Source organism: Macaca nemestrina, chromosome 3, assembly GCF_043159975.1.
Source record: "Macaca nemestrina isolate mMacNem1 chromosome 3, mMacNem.hap1, whole genome shotgun sequence".
Lineage (NCBI taxonomy): Eukaryota > Metazoa > Chordata > Mammalia > Primates > Cercopithecidae > Macaca > Macaca nemestrina.
In genome coordinates, this window is record NC_092127.1 from 90,037,185 (window position 1) to 90,049,558 (window position 12,374).

At 38.5% G+C, this 12,374-nt stretch overlaps 1 long non-coding RNA gene across 1 annotated transcript in view; it reads right to left on the minus strand.

The window, feature by feature from the left end:
* Positions 1–12,374, minus strand: part of LOC105486379 (uncharacterized) — a 49,977-nt gene that overhangs the window by 35,500 nt on the left and 2,103 nt on the right. The window lies entirely within an intron of this gene.

Consider the following 12,374-nt stretch of genomic DNA (forward strand, 5'->3'; position numbering starts at 1 on the left):
ATTTATGTGAATGTTTTAAAAAGAATAAAAGCATATCTACTCTCTCAAGTTTCTATCTCTATAAAATAACTGCCCTTTCATCTTTGATGATTTTTTTTCTTCAACTTTTAAGTTCTGGGATACGTGTGCAGGATGTGCAGGTTTGTTACATAGGTAAATGTGTGCCATGGTGGTTTCCTGCACAGATCAACCCATCATTTAGGTATGAAGCCCAGCATCCATTAGCTATTCTTCCTGATGCTCTCCCTCCCCCAAACCCCCTCAACAGGCCCCAGTGTGTTGTTTCCCACGATGTGTCCATGTATTCTCATTGTTCAGCTCCCACTTATAAATGAGAACACACAGTATTTGTTTTTCTGTTCCTGCATTAGTTTGCTGAGGATAAGGGCTTACAGTTCCATCCATGTCCCTGCAAAGGACATGACCTCATTCCTTTTCATGGCTGCATAGTATCCCATAGTGTATATGTACCACATTTTCTTTATCCAGTCTATCATTGATGGGCATTTGGTTTGATTTGCTATTGTGAATAGTGCTGCAATGAATATACAAGTGCATGTAGCTTTATAACAGAATATTTTATATTCCTTTGGAGATATACTTGGTAATGGGATTGCTGAGTCAAATGGCATTTTTGCTTCTAGATCTTTGAGAAATCACCACCCTGTCTTTCACAATGGTTGAACTAATTTATGTTCCCACCAACAGTGTAAAAGCATTCGTTTTTCTCTGCAACCTCACCAGCATCTGTTGTTCCTTCACTTTTTAATAATCACCATTCTGAATGGCATAAGATGGTATCTCATTGTGGTTTGGATTTGCATTTCTCTAATGATCAGTGATCTTTGATAATTTTTACAACATATAATGTTGAGCTTAATGATCTGTAATTGGTACTAATTAATGCTATTTTCAATAGTCAATTAAAAGTTACAAAAATTGATGTACTTATAAAATAATGTAAGTAAACATTCATAGTTATAAGATTTAACAGATGAAAAGATTTATATAAAAATAGCAAAATGGAAGGTTTCAAATTATTATACTCAAGATGTTACAATGAACAGTTTAAAAGGACAAGACAGAACTCAAATGCCCATCAGTGATAGACTGGATTAAGAAAATGTGGTACATATACACTATGGGATACTATGCACCCATCAAAAGGAATGAGATCATGTCCTTTGCAGGGACACGGATGGAGCTGGAAGCCATTAACCTCAGCAAATAACGCAGGAACAGAAAAACAAACATCACATGTTCTCACTTATAAGTGGGAGCTGAACTATGAGAATACATGGACACATCGTGGGGAACAACACACGCTGGGGCCTGTCCAGGGGACAGGAGGGACAGCATCAGGAAGAATAGCTAATGGATGCTGGCCTTAATACCTAAGTGATGGGTTGATCCATGCAGCAAACCATCATGGCACACGTTTACCTACGTAACAAACCTGCACATCCTGCGCACGTACCCCAGAACTTAAAAGTTGAAGGAAAAAAAAGGATCAGATAGATAATAATTTAGATCAGTGTAATAAAGACCAGCTTTCACCTTGGACCAGAACTTAAAATAAAAGTTGAAGAAAAAAAAAACAGACAAGATACATAATAATTTAGATCAGAGTAATAAAGACTAGCTTTCACCTTGGAGTAATTTCTGAAACCTCAGTTTTCTTTAAAAATGATTTACCATGTATTGAATTCTGAGAGAAGATAAACATTTTGCTGAAATGATAGTAATTAATACCTCAAAGTAGAAACTTATATTCTTGCTTATTTAAAATTCTCTCTCGTTAAAAATGGAAGCCAGACACTTTATCTATAAATGCTTTCTTTGTTGGCATTGTGGGACTAAAATGCACTCCACACGTTGTTGGCCTTTCTCATACAATTCCCTATATTAATTCTTTTCTCTCTCCTCACCCCTTTCCTCCTTTCCTTTGCCTCAGTGAATCCTTCCTAGATTCCATTTCAGACCCAGCTCTTTTTCAGATCTTTGCAGCCACAAAGCTGTTCTCATTCCCTGATCTCCTTTGATGCTTAGTGTTTTCATCAAAATCCTATCACACACCGTTTCCATTGCTAGTTTTTCAAGTACATGTTTGTAAACTCCCTGAAGGCAGAACAATCTTTGAATCCATCCCTCTACCAGAGATGCTCGATAAATATATGTTGCTTGATAACAAAAGTCTATCCTCATGTCTGAATACTTTATATTCACCCTTTTGAATGGAATATTTCCAAAACATTTTCTATATTTCCTTTTTTTCTAAATAGATAATCCCAAATATAATCTTAACAACACAGAATAGTAATTATTGAAATGGGAGAGTTCCTGATCCCCCTCGAAGGATGTGCAACGTGGGTGTGACTCGCCTGTTCAGTCACCATTGCTCAAACCCCTGACAAGAAGGGGAGCATGCAGACTGTAAGGTGCAGAAGTCAGGGCAAGTGCTTTGGGCTCCAGCCCCGCAGTGGTGTCTAGGGGTGGGTGCCTGCAGCCCCAGTGTTACAAGGCTCTTTTAGCATTGCTATCCACAGACAGCATAACTGTTAACCAGCTCAATGGACTCTCTGCCTTTTTGCAAGGGCGGAGGGCCAGTGTGAGAGCTTTCTGTATCCCAAGCTCTTGCCCAGCATCCAGGAAGAATTAGGTTGCACACAGACTTGAAGGATGAATGCAGGGTTTTAATGAGTGGTAAAGGTGGCTCTCAGCAGGATGGATAGGGAGCTGAAAGTGGGGATGCAGTGGGAAGATTATCTTCCCCTGGAGTTTGGCCATCCAGAGGCTAAACTCCTCTCCCACCACCCCCAGCCTAACTCCTCTTGGCGTTCAGATGTTCCTCCTCTTCTCTCTTTCTCTGCCACTTCATTCTGCCATTCATCTGCTTGTCTCCTCATCTCATCTGCTCGTCTGCTTCTGGAACCTAAAGTTCAGGGTTATATGGGTACCAAATGGGGGGCATAGCAGGTCAAAAGGCAACTTTCAGGGCACGAAAACAGAAATGCCCATTCCCACTCAGGGCCGAGGGTCTCCAGGCTTGAGGGTGGGGCTTTTGCTGGGGAACCACCCTCTTCTATCCAGTATTTCCCTGTCTCTTGTCCATATTATGATCACTAATTTTTATGCTAAATTGTGATTCAGTAGTCTCAGTCTCTCTCTCCTCCCTTCCTCTCTCTTTCTCTGAGCAATCACTGCTGCAGTAAATGTCCCTGTCTCTATGAGTCTTCTAATTTTCATATCTAGTTTTGTAATTCAAAAAAAATTCTGATTATCCTTGGCAGAGCTGTTAGAATTATTCATAAAATCAATGAGGCTGAGCAAGGTGGCTTATATCTGTAATCCCAGCACTTTGGGAGGCTGAGGCAGGACAATGGCATAAGCTCAGGTGTTTGAGACCAGCCTGGGGAACATAGCAAGACTTTGTCTCTACTAAAACTAAAAGTAAAAATAAAAAATAGCTGAGCATGTCAGCATGTGCTTGTAGTCCTACCCATTTGGGAGGCTGAGGTGGAAAGAGGATCACTTGAGCCCAGATTGAGGCTGCTGTGAGCTGTGATTGCACCACTGCACTCCAGCCTGGGCGACAGAGCAAGACCCTGCCTTAGAAGCAAAAATACAACTGAGAAATCCCAGAGTGAGATGTATGGAGTTTAAGGCTTCACCTCCATCATTCTTTCAGCAACAGAGGGTTTTTTCTCCTCCATGCACCCAGTTGAAATTCCTAGTAATTTACAGTATAATTTTTGTTTTGTTTTGTTTTGTTTGTTGTTGTTATTGTTTAAGACAGAGTCTCTATCACCCAGGCTAGAGGGCAGTAGCACGATCTCTGCTCACTGCAATCTCCACCTCCCAGGCTCAAGTGATTCTCCTGCCTCAGGTTCCCAAGTAGCTGGAATTACAGGCCATGTGCCACCACCCCCAGCGAATTTTGGTATTTTTAGTAAAGATGGGTTTTTGCCATGTTGCCCAGGTTGGTCTCGAACTCCTGATCTCAGGTGATCTGCCCACCTCAGCCTCCCAAAATGCTGGGAGTACAGGCATGAGCCACTGCACCTGGCCTATAGTATAATTTTTCAAAATGCACACCAAATGCCTAAGTTGCTCAAATATATCTCTTTCAAACTGAAGAATGAATGCTGAATCTCTATATGATACTCCAGATAAAACAAAAATTACACATCAGTGATGCCATTGGCAATATGTAGAAAACCTCCAATTAAGAACTACGCTTCAAAGGCATTTTTAAAAGTCTGTAAACTACTGACAGTTGTCCACTTCTCCTGAGTATTCTCATATTCATTCTTCATTTAAAGAATATTGCTTTTTGAAAGAGTAGGGGCAACACAAATTAAAATATTTCAAAGGAGTCAAGCCAGTGAAACAAAACTGGAATGGAACTTGACCCCTCCAAAGGAAAAAACAAAAAGCGGTATTTTAAAGGTTTGATGAATGATCTACCTTCCCTTGTTCTAAACATTTCATCAGAATTACCGCTCCCCCTAACCCTATCTTCTGGACCAAACATTGGAAATCTGCCCGAGGCACATAAGCCATGGACCTTCAGTATGTCAAAGATTATTAAATTTTCAGGAAAAAAATTATATTGTTCAGTATAATAAGATACATGGGTCTATGTAAAAAAACTTATTTTTTGGTCTGAAATTGTTACAAATATTTAAGAACACCAGTTAATAGGGTGCACAAGAGTTGAATTTAGAAGGCAATACAATCACAGTATATTACTCTGAGAAGAAAAAATAATGAAGTTTTAAGATATATTCACAACGCCTTCAAACACTGCTTTTCAAATGCTACTACAAATGCTACTATAGTGCCCTCTGGTGGTACTTTTTTGTTTTGTTTTGTTTTTCCATCTGCTAAACCCTATTTTCTTTGAGAAAAAGAATTTGCAAAGAGATAATAATAGCATCTTTCACTTACAGTTAACATTTTAAGTATTTTCATATGTATTATTTCATCTGATGAGCTTCTTGAGGGCAGGACTATTTTCATATTCTTTAAGAGGCTTGCAGAGAGCAGGCCTCCAGCAATGCACCTTGTGAAGCAGGCAAGAACTTTACTGAATGAATCCTGTATTACAGGGAAAACAGGCACTATTTTTCTTACTGGTTTATGAGAATCATAGCACCTGCAAGCTGAACATTGTCTTAAGGATGAATGGGAACAGTAGGAAAGTGTCTTTGTTCTTAGGGGATACTTGCTGAAGGAGATAAGGGTGAATTTCACGAGTTTTGAAACTTCCTTTCAAATGTTTTATCAAAAAATGTGTGTGTGTGTGTGTGTGTGTGTGTGTGTGTGTGTGTGTGTGTGTGTGAGAGAGAGAGAGAGAGAGGGAGAGGGAGGGAGAGAGAGAGAAAGTAAGTGTGGCAAAAAATATTGGTACACTTAGGTGAAGGACATAGAGATGTTTATTGTCCTGTTTTTCAAATTTTGAAATCTTGAAACTTTTCAAAGTAAAAAGTTGGGTGAAGAAACATAGATGGTTTCCAACTCCAAATTCAATAAAGAAATCACTTTTTTTTGCCGGGCGCGGTGGCTCACGCCTGTAATCCCAGCACTTTGGGAGGCCGAGGCGGGCGGATCACGAGGTCAGGAGATCGAGACCATCCTGGCTAACACGGTGAAACCCCGTCTCTACTAAAAATACAAAAAAATTAGCCGGGCGCGATGGCGGGCACCTGTAGTCCCAGCTACTCAGGAGGCTGAGGCAGGAGAATGGCGGGATCCCGGGAGGCGGAGCTTGCAGTGAGCCGAGATCGCGCCATTGCACTCCAGCCTGGGGGACACAGCGAGACTCCGTCTCAAAAAAAAAAGAAATCACTTTTTAAAACATGTCTGGTAGGTCAGCCGACCTTGGGCTTAACATATACACAGACCAATTTCTTCCTTATGGCTAAAGCTAAGCTCTGCCTTCCTCGTTCTGCTCTCTGGAGTATCACAGCGTACGTCCAGTCCCCCGGAGAGCTGAAGACTATTGGCATGCCTCTCCCCTACTCTTCCCACTACCACCAAGTCCTCTTCATTCCTAATTAAATGGCTCTAAGTATAACTTAAACTCAATGTTCTATATACAGTCTGAATAACATTCTTATTTGGAAAAATAGGCCAGTAAATGCCGTCTCTGTGTATTCTCTTACCAGCCATCTCCTATTGTTGACAAATATTGAGTTTTATAAAATTCCTAAATATATCCACTCTAAAATGCTATTAAACCAGACTGCTCTTTTCTAGAAACTTAATTTTTTAATTTTTTTCTTTCATATCTCTTAGGCATTATTATTCTATAACTTTAAACCCAAGAATAGGCCAGGCACAGTGGCTCACACCTGTAATCCCTAGACTTTGGGAGGCCGAGGGGGGCAGATCATGAGGTCAGGAGATCGAGACCATCCTGGTTAACACAGTGAAACCCCATTTCTACTAAAAATGCAAAAAAAATTAGCTGGGCATGGTGGCAGGCGCCTGTAGTCCCAGCTGCTCGGGAGGCTGAGGCAGGCGAATGGCGAGAACCGGGGAGGCAGAGGCAGAAGAATGGCGAGAACCCGGGAGGCAGAGCTTGCAGTGAACCGAGATCGCGGCCTTGCACTCCAGAGTGGGCGACACAGCGAGACTCCATCTCAAAAAAAAAAAAAAAAAAAAAAAAAACCACAAGGATAGACCATTTGTCTTCCCTGAAGTTTCAAGGTTTTTTTGAAAGAAATTATAGGTAAACAAGGGGTAGTTAATAATATAGAAGAAAAACAATACCATCCTATGATTTGGTATTAAATAACTTTTTATCACTTTCTCCATTTCTGCCAATAAAATTATCCTCTATAGGCCTGCTTATAATATAGCCAATAAAATTTCAGAAGCTGACCTTAAAAATGAAAGTCTTTATAATTAACCAAAGAAGTCTGAGAAAAAGATATCCCTTCTCCTTGCAGCTATGAAAAGAGAAACATAATTCTGCATCATGAAGTATTTCAAAAAATCTGATTTGATAAGATATTAAATTAAGAATGTTCCAAAAAATATCCACTTGTTATCCTCAGCAATATGGAGCTGTGTGAATATTCATAATTGTTACTAGAACCTCTTCTGTTCCTTGCTAAAATGAAATCCATTCTCTGTAATGTTATTTGAACCAAAATGTCTTATAAGACTCCAAAGTGTTACAAAGTGTTGCTTTGTCCTGTGAAAATAACATCCAAAAGGAATCTGTAATTCTGATTGTCTTACTGACAAGGTTTTGACCTGGGAAAAATGTTGTAAGAATACATCTCTGTATTTCTAAGCAGTATTTTAGTTTTTCTGCTAAGTTAAAAGAAAACCATTAGCATTTTCCTTTCCACCTACATGTATAACAGAATAATTTAAAGCTTATGCCTTAATTTTTTAAATCTCAGAGTCTCAGTCTATGTTTAATCTATATTAATAAATTCATGGATGATGGTAGAAGTAGAAGCATGACAGAGCCAGAAAACAATTCTATATCCAGAGTAAGTGTTGGTCCCAGTGAGAACAAATTTCTGCCTCCTCCATGATGAAAGAGATCAAATGTAACCAACCTGTCGCATAGAAACTGTCTAGTCCCCTTGAGTTACTATACCATATTGGGGACTCAGGGTTGGTGGTGCTACTTCTCAATCTGGTATTCAGCAGTGGCAGAGTCAGAACAACCTTGATAAGAAAATATCTATGACGTTGGGCCCACGCTTATATCCATGGCCACTACATTTACAAGCCCATGGAGCAAGCACTTGGATACCCTTCTGAACAACATCCCCAAGGTGGATCATCTTGTTCACCTAATTATTGACAATGTCCTTCAAAATCAGACCTTTTGGTGAGAAGCACATGGAAAATAATTTTCCTCACTCAGTGACCATTACAAAAGGTCCATCACACCTCTACTCCAGATTTCCTCGTTACCAATCTTACAATCATATTCTTTCAAAGTCCCTGATCATCTGACCAAATCATTAATTGCTACCCATAAGCCAATGTAGATCTTTACCTCAGGCGATTTCATTCCTGTCCAAGAGGGTTCACAGAAATATAATACTTGAAGTTCTATACCACAGCAAGATTCTTCCAAGTCTGCCACTACCAACTACCAGGATATTGTGCAGAGCATTTCTAAACCAAGCTGTAATTCTCTTCCTGCTCTTTGAACATTTTTGGTGTTGTACATTCTATGGGTTTTGACAAATACATAGTAACATGTATCCACCATTATAAGTATACAAAATAGTGTCACTGTCCTAAAAATTTTCTATGCTCTAACTATTCATCCCTTCCTCCCCTAAAAACCAAGAAAACCACTGATCTTTTTACTGTCTTCCTAGTTTTGCCTTTTCCAAAATGTCATATAGTTGGAATCTTACAGTATGTATAGCCTTTTCAGATTGGCTTCTTTCACTCAACAATACACATGTAAAATTCCTCTATGTCTTTTCATGGCATGATAGCTTATTTCTTTATAGTGCTTAGTAATATGTCATTGTCTGAATGCACCACAGTTTATCCACTCACCTACTAAAGGACATCCAAGTTTTGGCAATTAAGAATAAAGCTGCTATAAATATCAGTGTGCACGTTATTGTGTGGAAGTAAGTTCACAGCTCATTTGGGTAAATATTAGGGAGCACAACTGCTAAATCATATAATTAGTATGGTTAACTTTGTAAGAAAGTACCAAACTATCTTTAAAAGTGGCTGTACCATTTCTGCATTCCTATCAGCAATGAATGAGAGTTCCTCATGCTCCACATCCTCACCAGTATTTGCTAGTGTCGGTGTTTGGAATTTTGGCCATTCTAATGTAGTAACATCTCATCACTGTTTTAATTTAATATTAACTAATGACATATGATGATGAACACCTTTTCATATGTTTATTTACCATCTGTAAATTTTCTTTGGTACGAAGTCTGTTCATGTCTTTTGCCCATTTTTAAATCAGGTTGTTAGTTTTATTATTGTTGAATTTTAAGAGTTCTTTGTGTTTTTTGGACAACAGTCTTTCATCAAATAAACATTCTGTGAATATTTTCTATCAGTCTGTGGCTTGTCTTTTCTCATGACACTTTCATAAAATATTTTAATAAAGTCCAGCTTATCAATTATTTCTTTCATACATGCCTTTCATGTTGTAATTTAAAAGTCATCACCATACCCAAGGTCATCATCTAGGTTTTCTCCTATGTTATCTTTTATGAATTTTATAGTTTTACAATTTACATGTAGGTCTGTGATCCATCTTGACTTAATTTTTGTGAAAGGTATCATGTCTGTGTCCAGATTCTGTTTTTTCCATGTGAATGTCCAATTGCTCCATCATCATTTATTGAAAAGACTATCTTTTCTCCATTGTATCACCTCTGCCCCTTGGTCCAAGATCAATCAACTATATTTATGTGGGTCTATTTGTGGGTTCTCTCTTCTGTTCCTTTGTCTTTCATTAATAATACACTGTCTTGACCACTGCAGCTTTACAGTAAGACTTGAAGTCAGGTAGTACCAGTCCTCCAACTTTGTTCTCTTTCAATATTCAGTCGACCAATCTGGGTCTTTTGCTTCTCCACATAAACTTTGAAATCAGTTTCTTAATATCCACAAAATAATTTGCTGGGATTTTTTTTTATTGGAATTTAGTTAAATCTATAGAGCAAGTGGGAATAAATGACAATTTGACAATGTTGATTCAGAATATCCACGTACATGAGACATTTCTCCATTTATTTAATTTTTTTATCAGAGTTTTATAATTTACCTCATAGATCTTGTACACATTTTGTTAGATTTCTACCTAAGCATTTCATTTCTGGGGATGCTAATGTAAATGGTATTGGGTTTTTAATTCCAGATTCCACTTGTTCATTGCTGGCATATAGGAAAATGACTGAAATGTGTGTATTAAACTTGTATCCTGCAACCCTGCTATAATCACTTATTAGTTCCAGGAGACTTCTGTCAATTTTTTCAGATTTTGTAAACAGATACATGTTATCTGTAAGCAAAGACTGTTTTATTTCCTCCTTTCTAATCGATATACATTTTATTTCCTCTCCTTGTGTTATTCTATTAGGTAGGATTTTCAGCAAGATGTTGAAAAGGAATGGTGAGACAGGACACCTTTTTCTTGTTCCTAGTCTTAGCACGAAATCTTCTAGTTTCTCACCGTTAAGTATGATGTTAGCTGCAGGCTTCTTGTAGATGTTCTTTATCACATTGAGACAGTTTCCTTCTAATACTCATTTGCTGAAAGTTTTCATCATGGATAGGTGTTGAATTCTGTGAAATGTTTTGTACTCCACCTATTGCTATGTGATTTTCTTCTTCTTTAGCCCATTGATGTGATGGATTATACTAATTTATTTTTCTAATGTTGAACCAGCCTTGTATACCTGGGATAAATTCCACATGGTTGTAGCATGTAATTATTCTTATACATTGTTGGATTCAATTTGCTAATACTTTGTTGGGGATATTTGTATCTAGGTTCATAAGGGATATTGGTCTGTAGTTTTCTTTTCTTGTAATGTCTGTGGCTTTGGTATTACAGCAATGCTGGCCTCGTAAAATGAGTTAGGAAGTATTCTCTCTGCTTCCATCTTCTGAAAAAGATTGTAGAAAATTGGTATAATTCCTTCCTTAAATGTTTGGAAGAATTCATCAGTGAACCCATGTGGGCTTTGTGCTTTCTGTTTTGGAAGGAACGCTTGTTTGGTGTTTAAGTTTTCTGGATCTGTGGTTTGTTTCCTGACATTAATTTGGGGAAATTCTCAGTCATAGTTGCTTTGAATATTGCTTCTGCTCCTTTTGCTTTCTTCTCTTTCTGGTACTCCCATACAGGTATATGATATCCTGTTCCATTTATTCGTTTCTTCTCTTTGCTTTCTTGTTTTGACAGTTTCTATTAACATACCCTCAAGCTCAAAGATTCTTTCCTTAGTCACATTCAGTCTACTAATGAGCCCATCAAAGGCATTTTTCATTTGTTACAGTATTTTTTCTGTCATTTATTTTCAGTTCTTTCTTAGAATTTCCATCTCTCTGCTTACATTATCCATTGTTCTTGCATGTTGTCTATTTTTTCCATTAAAGCCCTTAGCATACTGTAAAAAATAAAGTAGAGGTTCCTCTTCAAAGACTTTCCTCCCCATTTAATGAGGAATAAATAGTAACTTCTCTTAGAAGCAAAATTTACTCAAAGACCTGTGCTCCTAAATATTTGCCCTGGCATGCTGATATTAGTCCAAGCAAGGATTGGTCACAGCCTGTTCCTCTTCCTTACTTAAAAGTGTTTTTACCTTTCTCATCATTCCACAAGTTACCTCCTCCTTCCTTTGTTCTCCTCTACCTTTGCCTCTTTTAAAAAGTTCTAAGTTGCTAGTCAGTCACGACAAATACAGAATGTGAGGTCCCATTCCAGCCAATGGAAACCGGACACAGCAGTAGGGTGGACGCATCAGGTTATAAATGACCCTGTCTCCTTTGTTTGGTGTATTCTCGTGGCAAAACTGCTGGCGAGTGTACCCTTTCTGCAGAAGTAAAAATGGCCTTGTTAATTAAATTTATGTTCAAGTACTATTTCTTTACGGTACCAGGGAACAAGCATTTCAAACAATATTAATCATAGTTGTTTTAAATTCATGGTCTGATAATACCAACATCCCTGTCATCCTCTGGGTTTGGTTCCGCTGCTTCCTCTGTCCATTCAAACTATGTTGCCTTTTAACGTGCCTTGCAATTTTTTATTGAAAGGCAGATAAAACATACTGGGTCAAAGGAATTGCAGTAAACAGCCCTTTAGTAATGTAGTGGTAAGATATACGGGAAGGGGAAGTGTCCTACAGTTCTACCATTTTATCTCATTCTTTTAGTAAGCCTGGGTCCCTAGGCTGTAAACTTCAGTTCTCAGTTTGTTTTCCCACCCCCTTAGGTGGTACAGAATGTCTAGAGGGAGCTAGAGTTGGGTATTTCCTTTCCCCCAGGGCAGTTAACCACTTGTAAAAATCCCAGTACACTAGGCTCTAGTAAAACAGTTTCTTTTGATGGCAAGTCTTGTTAAGAACAAAATGCTCTAGAATTTTTCAAAATAGTTCCTTTTACACTCCTCATGCAGGAAGCAATTGGAGATTTTTCTCTGATCTTCTCTGAGAATTCATGGAGGTAAAACTCACAAAGTGTGAAAGCCCCCCAGAATCTTTAACTCTCAAACTAATCCATAGCGAGCCTCCGGCAATTCATTAATTAGAGCCAGACTTTCCTACTCCAGTAATGGTTCCTGCGAAGGTGCGTTTCTATGGTAAGTTGTGATTCTTTGAATCCACCCATCTGTGTCTCTAATTTTGGGG